The 10,804-nt window shown below is 39.7% G+C and overlaps 1 long non-coding RNA gene across 1 annotated transcript; it reads left to right on the top strand.

Moving 5' to 3' along the window:
* Positions 1-931: 931 nt before the first annotated feature.
* LOC140637586 (uncharacterized) lies at positions 932-9,493 on the top strand. Its single transcript, XR_012034672.1, has 5 exons — positions 932-981; positions 4,221-4,353; positions 4,906-4,964; positions 5,772-5,858; positions 9,355-9,493. It is a non-coding gene; the product is annotated as an uncharacterized lncRNA (long non-coding RNA).
* The last annotated feature ends 1,311 nt before the right edge of the window (positions 9,494-10,804 follow it).

Below are 10,804 nucleotides of genomic sequence, written 5' to 3'. Positions count from 1 at the left end.
TTCTGGCGAATGTTTGTGTCCTGCTTCTGTAGATGGAGTTGTGGCTGGGTGCTGGTTGCCTATCCAGGCCTTACGTTTGCCAGCCGCTCTTGCAGCAGATGTGATCCCATGCCTGGCTATTGCTGGTAGCATGTGAGCGTAAGTGAAGTGTCATTTCTGGGCCAAGCAGGTGGGGTTTCTTTTTCTATCTTCTGCTGGCTGCAAGCAGAGGTCTCCAAGGCCCAAGCTGAAGGCAGAACTGCAAGGTGGAAGAAAGCCAAGTCTATAAATCATTTTGGGAAGGAAAGCTGCTCACTGCCCAGAAATACCAGCGTTGTGTTGTTAAATGAGTGACAAATAAATTTTCTTCGTGTAAGACCCTGAATTTTTATGGCTTATTTGTTATAGCAGCATCGATAAGTATATATTCTATCATGTGATTATGTGTTATTTACTAATTATGCAAAATATATGGTGACTATATATTCTCTGAGAAAGGCACTATGTGTTATCCCTGCATCTAGTCAATTGTATCAGGAAGAAGGCACAATAAAGAAGCTGCTTTTACATAATTGAAAGAATTATCTAGGCTTTGGAGACCAAAAAATCATATTAAAAAATTAAAGTCTCTTTTAACAGTCATGTAACTGAGCTTCCCACAATCTTTCTGAGCCATGGTTTCCCCACTTGTGAAACAGAGATAATGATATTCATGTGGAGAGCTGTTAGGAAAACATCTAGCATGTATCAGATGGCTTTGCACAAAGTTGTGCCCAACAAGTATTATGCTTAACATCGGTGCTCTACAATCCTTTTTGAAAAACAAAACAGTAGCCACTGGAAGCATATAGTGTTTTACAATTTGTAACATGTTTTTATTATTTTATCTCATTCTGTTGACATGGCAACTTGGGAATGTCACTATGGTTAGAAGTATTCTTTTTACTATTAAAAATGAAGAGGCTCAGAAGTTCTTAAAACTCATACATGAGAATATCAGAGGTAGAAGCTAATTCTTCTGACATCTACTTCCATGTTCCTCCTCCCACAACAAAATCTTAAAATAGATAGGTTCTCTTTTTTCTCTTCTATTCTTGGGCAAGTATTTGAAGAAAGTACTTCTGTGTTGTTGCTTTGCTTGTATAAGACCAAGGATACTGCATAGACTAAGTTTAAATCTTAAGTAGATATTTATTTATGCACCTAGTCATAAGTTTGTTTGGTGAGCCTAAGATCTGTCTATCATTTCTCTGGTTTATTAGAGCTGGTCTGCTGACATTGTGAAGATGCTATGATAATTATAACATCTTTGAGTGTTTACCATATACCAGCCACTCTCATAAATTTTTAGACACTCATTTGCTTTATATCTACAGCAAACTTATCAACTAGTTAATATAATTATCCCCATTTTACAGATGAGAAAACTGAGGCACGGTGCAATGAAGTAACCTTCTCAAGGTCACATGGCTATGACAACAGAACCAGTATTTAGTTAGCACCTCTAGAGCCTACACCCTTGAGCACATGATATCACATCTCTCAACATATGTCAAAATATATTTAATTGACAGCAAGATTTTGTTCTACAGAATTAAGAGAATGGAATTTATAACTTGATACCATATTTAGTGTCAAGGGTAAAATTCTTTAAGCTTTGGAAACCTTTATTTTTGATCTTGAAAATTGCAATTTAACTTTATCTTTGGATATATTTTATGAGAAAGGTCTCAATGAATTTGGAGACTTATGTTCAATAGCAAGTCCGAATAGGAGGCAGGATATTTAAATGGGGAGTGGGAAAGGGAAGAAAGGGAGGAGAAGCCCATATTCAGAGGTTAAAAGATACAGAGCTAAGAGTTACAAAGGGAAGAGAAAGGGTGAAAAATTACTGAGTGACTCCAGATGCCAAAGAATCAGCAGAAGAAATGGATGGCATATGGAACTAACCACCGAGGGCAGCTGATTACACCCTTCCCAGATCCTGTCTCGTGGATGGATGGGACCTGGGAAACCAAACAGGTATAGGCAGGGAAAAAAGCTGAGCGCATCAGCTGCCTTAAAGAACAGCTATTATTTCATAACTAAAACTTGAGCATTAGCTATTTCCATTGAGTCTTGATGGCTTGACTATTATCCCATCTCATCTTCCCATGAAGGTGTCCTCACAGGCAGTCCTCAAGGAAACCTCAACAAAATTACTAATGCTATAGTGCAAATATGTTTCTGCTTTTGAGATTTTCAGAGTTCTTTGAAACATTCGATCATCATATAATTCTAGCAAGTACTTCTTTCATGTTTTGAAAATTGACTACCATTTACTTAGCGCTTTGTCTCTTTTCACGCATTAATATGTGAGGTATCATGGTAGATTAATTAAACAGCAAACTCTCAGAGCCAGACAGATATGGATTATAATCTTTGCTCATCCACTTCCTAGATTTGCGACCTTGAACATGTTACATAACCTCTCTAAATCTTACTTACATCATTTGTAAGCTGGGGAATAATAAAAGTACCTACTTCATAAAACTGTGGTGATAGTTTAATGAAATAATGTTTGTAAATCACTCAACGCAGATCCTGGCCCATAATTAGTGCTCAATAAATACAGACTCTTATTAAACTGGTGGTACACTTTGTGATTTGATTTACCTTTCCAAAGTGAGCAATGTCACTCTCTTCTTGCTGGCAGGAATAAGCTCACCCATCTATCTCACGGTGCCACTTTGCCTTGGCCTGCGTGCCGTGACTGGAATGGGATGAGGGAAAGTTCACTGAATTGGCCTAGGGTCCAGTGTTAGGCACTGGATGCGTGGCACCTGGGAAGCCCCCCTGGTTGCCACCCAGGAAACACCCTCCTTACTGACACGTACCAAAAAAGGAACGGTAAAAAAAAAAAGAAAAAAGAAAAAAAAAAAGGGTTGGGCCAAGGGCAAGTAAGTACAATGACAGGTGAGAGCCTGACTTTGCAATCCAATTTACCAAGTAGGGAAGGCCACTGTATATGTTCAAGTTCAAACAACAATAACTAGTTGCCACAAACATTCCAAAGCCTGTGGGGTACGGAGAAGCAATGTGAATGAGAATCTTTTTACACAGAGTCCTGAATGAATTGAGTGTAGTTTCAGGGAGAAATAATGTGAAGGGGAAATCCTTTTAGGCTTTATTTTTTTCCTTCCTTTAATTGTTAAGTAACTGAGTCCTCAGAGAGAGAATAATATCTCCACTTTTACTTTGTGGCCTGATGGTGGATATGAGAGTAAGAAGTGATTGTTTGTTAAATATTTACGCCCTTGGGCTTCACGTGAGCTATTAGAATCATTTCAAGCCCACAGGCCTCCATCAATTTTATGAATGTCATTAATCTTGTCACCTAACCATCTTGGCCTTTGGTTTTTGTTCTCTTCTACCTTGCTTGTCCTTGATGGTAAGGAGCAAGGAGTTTTCAAGCTCAGAAAGGGAGATGAGTCTCTTCCTTCCTCCGTCATCAGCACAACCCAGCTGGGCATGTACCGTGTGTGTCAGTCTTGCTGTGAATTTTCACCATTATTTTTACCAAAGCATTGGGAATTAAAGCATTGTTCTGTCCTTTCACACAAATATGTTACCTTTAAAAAATTTTACAGTGATATCTCAGAGTGTCATTAGGCACCAAGAAGTCACCGAGGTTGAAGAGAAAGATTCGTTGTGGGTCAGATAAAGAACAAATTTGAAGAGCAAAGGTTAGGGATGGGATCTTCAAGGGGGATATTAAGTAATTGTCCTCAAGTTCATAACCTTCAAACCTGAATGGTGAAAAGCTCAAATTTGGAGAGTCACAGCTGCTGGTTAATCTAGAAGCTGTGCTTCAGTTATTCCTTCATGTATCATGAGTTCGTTCATTCAATAAACATCTACTGAACTCCTACAATGTGCAGAGTAGAACACTTCATTTGGGCTATGAAGACAGACATGCTAGTTGCTGCTATAAAACTATAAAATGTGTACATATACTAGGTTACAAGCAGATATGATATAATCCAGACACAATATAAACATAAACAAAGAGCTTAAGGACACTTGGAAAAAGGAACAATCGATTCTCTCTGGAAGCTCTGATAGCTTTGTGTCCAGAGACGGGAAAAGAGGGAAGGGCTTTGAAATGATGAGATGTGCTGGCATTCGGCTGCCCGGCAGGGGCCAGTGGCCAGTGGCAGCCTCACAGTCATCACTGGAACTACAAGCAGCTCTCCTTACAGGTGACCACACGTGCTCTTTTGCCTGGGGATGGCTCTGGTTTATACCGTGTGTACTGGTGTCATTATTAATCTGGCTCCTCTTCGCTGTCCAGAGTGACTGTCTGCTTCCCTGGCGCTCTTCTGCAACCTGGTAGTAAGTGATCCTGTCTGTCTTTTGCTCCCTCGTCCTAACTTTTCCTCCAGCCCACAAAGAGGAAAGGTGCTCAGAGCAGGACCCACACTCCCTAACCTCCAAGGTGAGGACTGTCAAGGGACAGAAGAGGAATGATCAGAGTGTAGGCCTGGGGCTGAGGAGATGGCTGTGAGAAAAGGCAGCGTAGAGTCTTCTTTGACTAGACTCCTGCCTAGAGTTTTCCGTATGTATGATGCAGAATATTTACGTAATGTATTAAAAGATCATAAATAAAAAGTTTTCTGCTTATTTATGCTTAATAAATGCTATTCTGGGGCACCTGGGTGGTTCAATGGTTGAGCGTCTGCCTTTGGCTCAGGGTGTGATTCCGGGGTCCCAGGATCGAGTCCCACATCGGGCTCCCTGCATGGAGCCTGCTTCTCCTTCTGCCTGGGTCTCTGCCTTTCTCTGTGTGTCTCTCATGAATAAATAAATAAAATCTTTAAAAAAATAAATGCTATATAAGCAAGCATAACATCAGTCCTTTACTCAAGATTTCTTATGACCTTTTAGGTGTTCAATGACCATGGGATCTCTGGACGGTGCTGTGTACAACATGCTGTGGACCGAGGGTGAGACATCCAGGGGTGGAGCATTCCATATCAGGAAACTCTGCTGTAGGCCTTGAACTCCATATGTTGCTGACTTTAGAGAAGATGAAGTTTTGTTTAGTAATTCACTGGCCGTCCTTTCCCTACATTAGTGGACTTTCTAGTCAGTTGCCATATGTCTTCATTGTTGCTTTATTTATTTGCTTTTCCAAATAGTTGGTGGATCTGCAAAATATTTGTATAAGGAATTCACCACGTCATTGTCACTTTTGAAACTTCTCATTTTCTACTTTAAGGAAATGGAAGCACAGAAACATGAAGTAAATAGCCCCAATTAAAAATAGATTTATTATTTGTCATCATGCATTTCCCATAGGCTGTGGGCTTATCATCAATACAGGTACAGCAGAAAACTCCTTGGGTGGGGAGTCCAGACAGCTGCACCTTCACATTCCACCATCCATTAATAGCTCCTGTAACTTTGCAGAAACTCAGGTGCCGGGTTTCTTCTGTTTAAAGAGGGCATTGTGGGATTAACTGTGTTTGTCTCGATTCCAAAATTCCATATTCCAATATTTAAGTTTTATCTTATTTCCAGTATATAGAAGTTTCTGGAACAATAGGATTAAGCAATTTGACTTGGAGTAGGTGACCCATTAGAAGCAGAGATGGGATCCTGGAGACCCTATTTCCAATCAGTGTCTTACCCTACTAGCCCCTTTAGAAAGTTCTGTCTTCCTTTTTGCAGGTTTTAAAGTTTTTCAAGATTCAAAATAACATTAAAAGATTAAGCCTAATACCCCATACCAGCATTTCTTTTATACGCAGGCCTCAAAGTTCAATGGGGACTAAGACTTCCTAACATCTCAGTGACCCCCCGCCTACAGATATAAGAAACTCAGCTCGGAATATACGGTAAGCAGGTATGATGTCCTTGGGAGCTGGAGACAGGGCTGAATGCATCCAGGACGGGCCTCTCTGCTCCAAAGCCCCCCACCCTCCCCCCCAAACAGCAAGTCCCAGGCTTTTTCTAATATTAATGAATTACTTTCAAAATTTACACGGATAAATAAATCACCCAGAGAATCACGAAAACACTGAAAACAGGAAAGTGGCAGCCTGACAAACCCAAGCCTTGCAAGGGCTTTGATTTATTTTGTCTCCCCGCCTGAGGGACCAACGAGGTAATTTCCCACGGAGAGGGTAATTATCCCAGGCTGGCCATCTCGGGAGGGGACCCCCTGGAGCTGCTGGCTGACCTTGGCACTTTTATCTTTTGCTTCTTCCTGCTGGAGAGAAATCCTATCCTGCACAGAGCTGCTCTCTTCGTCCCCCACACTTGCTTGGGGTCACCTTATGCGCTCCTTTCTCCCTAGCTGTCTCCTCACAGAAGCAGGTAGTGAAAAGTGCACCGGTTAAGCGAAACGTCAAATTCAAATGCTGTCTTTTGGTCCCAGCCAAGAGCTAAGTCTGCCTAGACCTTAGTGACCACGGCTTTGAAACCCTAAAATTGTCATGCGTCTGGTGCTTGGGGTGTAAGTGGCTAATAAAAAGTCAACTTGGATTAGTGAGAAGCAACTTTCTAGTAGAGCTGACACACAATCAAGCGCATCAGTAGAGGGGACACGATGTGATCTCCTCTTCCAGCTGAAGGGGCATTTCGGGGTGAGCCAAATGCTTTAGAGGAATTTCGGGATGTTCCGTCTCCCTAACACAATTTAATGCTTTTTGTAATTAGTTGGGGATGTGCCAGGCAGCTTTAGATTGCCTCATTTGCTTCTTGAACTTTTGATTTGGTTCTACTCACTCTTTCTTCGTGGCTCTATGTCACATTTGCAAAAATGGGACCATTAGCATATTTGCTGTTCAGCCACCTTTGCATTTCATTTAATGGGGAGTTTTGCCTCTCGCTTCAAGGATCGCTCAGGGCTGCAGCATGAGGCCGCCCGGATTTGAACCCCAGTTCTTCCGCTCGCAGGCTGTGGGACTCTGAACAGTTAGGTGATCTATCTGGGCCTTAGTTTCATTATCTGTAGAACAGGGATGATGATCGTATTTTACCACCCAGGTGGCTGTGACAATGTCATGAAGTCTGACATATGTGAAGCTTATGCATGTGTGTGTGCGTATGTGTGTGCATCTGTGCGTGCATGCAATTCTTTTTCTGCATTGAGTAGCTTTTCATTTTATGGATATACCCTAACTTATTCAATCATTCTGCAGCTGATGGTCATTTGAGTTACTTATTAATGTTTTTTCTTTACATTCTTTTATACCTGGTTCTGTGCACATTGGGCTCCTATTTGTTAAGACTCCTCTTCACACTTTCTCATCATCTTTCCCTACATATATTAAACTACATTCCTTTTCTTTTCATCTCCCCCACCCCATTATACTTTCTATCTTTAATTAAAATGGGAAAGGGTTTTCTATCTGACTACAAAGACAGAACTCAGTTCACCTATTTGTTCTTTCGAAAGCTCCAGTGTCTTGAAGGCTTCCTTTCTGGCATTGCCCAGTGAACTTGCTGCATTGTTTTCTTCTGGGCTTGATTACTTAGGTCATAAAGAAAGCAAAAGTGGACATCTTCTTATCAGTTTACTTTTACCTTCAAGCAATGTCATTCTTCATCTATCACGTTAGCAGCTGACATTTTATGTTAAAGGTCAATCTGCTCCTGACTTCTGTAACTTTATTCCTACAACTCTTCCTGGACCACTTCTCTCTCCCAGTGCAGTGGGAATAGGGTTAAGGGAGATAAATGAGACACATTCTTGCCCTCAAAGGAGCTAATGTAAGAGGAAAGACAGCAAATATGGTCTGACTTGTAGCAAGGCTGACATAAATACTATTTGATACTGAACAAAAGAAGTAAGCCTATGATTGCAACAGAGTGTGAAGATCTCTATCACAAAAGGGTTGCAGAAAAGGAAGCCAGAGGGCAGAGAGGTCACTTATTTGCTCCTGGCCTCTGGTCTGTGAAGCAAAGGACCTACAGCTGGTGGTATGTTGGAAATGCCTTCTATTGAAGCGGAAATTTGTGCTTGAAATTCTTTTAAAAGATGAATAGGAAGAAATAAGGGTAGTACACAATCAATACTGAGAAAACCATTCAAAATTCAAATATGCTAAATACCCACCATTTACAAAAAAAAGAAAATGTTTACCCAAACGTCTGTGTACTTTAAAAAAAAGTCACTGCCAGACTTAAAATGAAAAATAAAAGTATATTTAAAAGTCAAACTCCTTCTTGAATCATTTTTTAAACAAAAACAATTTCGATGATTTGGTCAGTAAAAATTTTTCAGTGCTCCTCCCCAGGAACTATCAAAATGTTATGTCTAGAAAGAATTACTGAACTAAAACATAAATGGAAAAGTAGAAGAAAATGTTGATTTTCACTTCAAAATAATTCACCAAAATGCTTAAGTTTTCCACAATCTTATGCACCAGTGAATAGTAAATTCTCAATTATTTTGAACCTCTCCAACAAAAAATTATTATCAATAAATACTCTATTTCCTATTAATTTCTTGCTCTCTCTTTCCACCGCTCAAGGACAAAAGAGAATTCCGGTTCATAATATCAAAATAATCATCACTCTGGAAAAAAAATAAAAGCCTTAATGAATGTTTCTGTTGGCCTTCTACCAACTTGGGATAAAAGACAACCAGACACATATATCAACTTTATTATTATTTTCATCAAACTCTCAGATTTACAGCCCAATAACTATAAATGCACCTATAAACCAAAATTATGTATGTTTTTGTAGCAGAAACTGTCAGTTGTTCCTTCTTCTTAGGTAACAAGATCCCAGCTTTGTACCTGAGGTCTCCTGAGGAAGAGGGTCAGAATAACCTAAGGAAGTCATGACAATTCCTTTTGTCCCAGCCTGGCTTGCCTCTGGGGTTCATTGGTGAATCAGTTCTGACCTATGATACTTGAAGAGAAGTATGTTTTGGGAAGCGTGGGGGGATTATCAGAAGCACACTCCTTTTCTGCCTTGAATACGGCAGTTATCTTGAAACCAAGATGTGACATTCAAGATGGAAAGGCCTAGGGAATTCCAGAGCTGTGGGTCCTGGAAGTGTTGAGCTGCTGAAACCAGCATTTAGCAACATCTTACCTCCAGACTTCTTTTACTGAAGAAAAGTAACTTCCTATTTATTTCAGCCTCTGAAAAGTTGAATTTTCTGTAACTTTCCCAGACAGCATTCTTTATAGAGTTAGCAAGTTTGGTCTGAAATTATTTACTTTATATATCATGCACAATCATTACTTAATAATCTGTACACTCAGGAGGCATTGATTCAATACCATTTATCTGTCTATCTAGTCATCCATTCATCTATTTATCATCTGTTAATTTATTTCTGAAACTGAGAAATTTCTACGATTTAACTTGCAGTGTTTATGGATGACGACTGACTGTGCCTATCCTGTCCTTCGGACTTCAGCTCAATCCTAATCCCTTTCAGAGAAGTATCACTTGACATCTCAAAAGCAGTAAAACCCTCTTTGGCACTTGTGACATTTGCTTTTTTACATGGACTTTTATGATTTTTTTTAATGCTAAATTTTAAGCTCTAGGAGAGCAGAGAACATGTCTGGTTTTGTTCATGTTTGCATACCCAATTCTCACCCAGGGCCTCAAAAACAAATGTCAGGCATATAACATATATATACTGAACCCCTAACTGAGCCTAGTGTCTGTACCTCACAGAAAAAAAAATCAGACTTCCACCTCACTGCCCTTTTTCTCACTTCTTTCATATACTTTCTTCCTTCCTTAATGATGATCCACTATAATCGAGGCCCACATGCTTTCCCAGAATCTTTTTTGTGTAACTGTGAAGGGTTAGCCTATCAGCATCCTTTTTTTCTGCCAGTGTCCAGTGTTGAGCCAAGTGTTTCAGAGAAAGGCATTTTGTTCTTTTTTTTTTTAATGTTAAATCATTTGCGATTACTCTAGATAACCTGTGTTTATAAATAACAGCAATGACAACAATAATAATAGTTAACATTTACTACTTACTAGGTGTCAGACATTGTAAGCATTTTCAATGTATGACTCATTTAATCACCAAAATAACTGTAGGAAATAGGTTGCTATAATTACCCTCAGGTAACCCATAAGAAAACTGAGACTTGTGGTTACATCTACTGTCCTAGGTCACATACCCAGCTGTACCAGAGCTGGGTTTAAACCCATGAAGCCACATTCCTAACCATTACACCAGAGCGATTCTCAAAGTGGGGTCACTAGGCTAGCAACATCTGCATTACCTTAGAGCTTGCTAATAATGCAAATTATTGAACCTCATCTCAGACATGCTGAATGAAAAATCCTGGGGGTGGGAGCCCAACAATTTGTGCTTTAACAAACTCACCAAATTATTTTCTTTTGCACACTAAAGTTTGAGTCACAGTGCATTACATTATGCTGTTTTACCTAAGGTGATCAAAACTAGCAGAAATTTATGAAGGTGAACTCAAACAAAAACAAAAACACTAATGAACTCCTCAAACTCAAGGAAATAAATGCTGGAATTGCTTTGAGGTAGGGACTAGCTGCCTTCCAGCTTCTTTTAATCCAAGAGATGAATGAATGAATCCTTACTATGATACTTGTGAGGATAATCGTGTGTGTTGGATGTTGTAGAGAGTTAAAGCAATAGTATGGAGGATGTCTAGCCAGGTTAAAAATATATATATATATATTTGAAAATAAAGAAGAAATAGAAGGCTCTAAGCAAATCCTTAACTGTAGCTTACAGTTTCCAATCCTGTTATAAATCTAGGTCTGTTCTCCCTACCATTACCTGGATGGAATAAGAAAATTTAAGGTAATTGCATTA

The sequence above is a fragment of the Canis lupus genome, chromosome 8, assembly GCF_048164855.1.
Source record: "Canis lupus baileyi chromosome 8, mCanLup2.hap1, whole genome shotgun sequence".
NCBI classification, from domain to species: Eukaryota; Metazoa; Chordata; class Mammalia; order Carnivora; family Canidae; genus Canis; species Canis lupus.
This window is presented reverse-complemented; position numbering and strand designations above follow the sequence as displayed.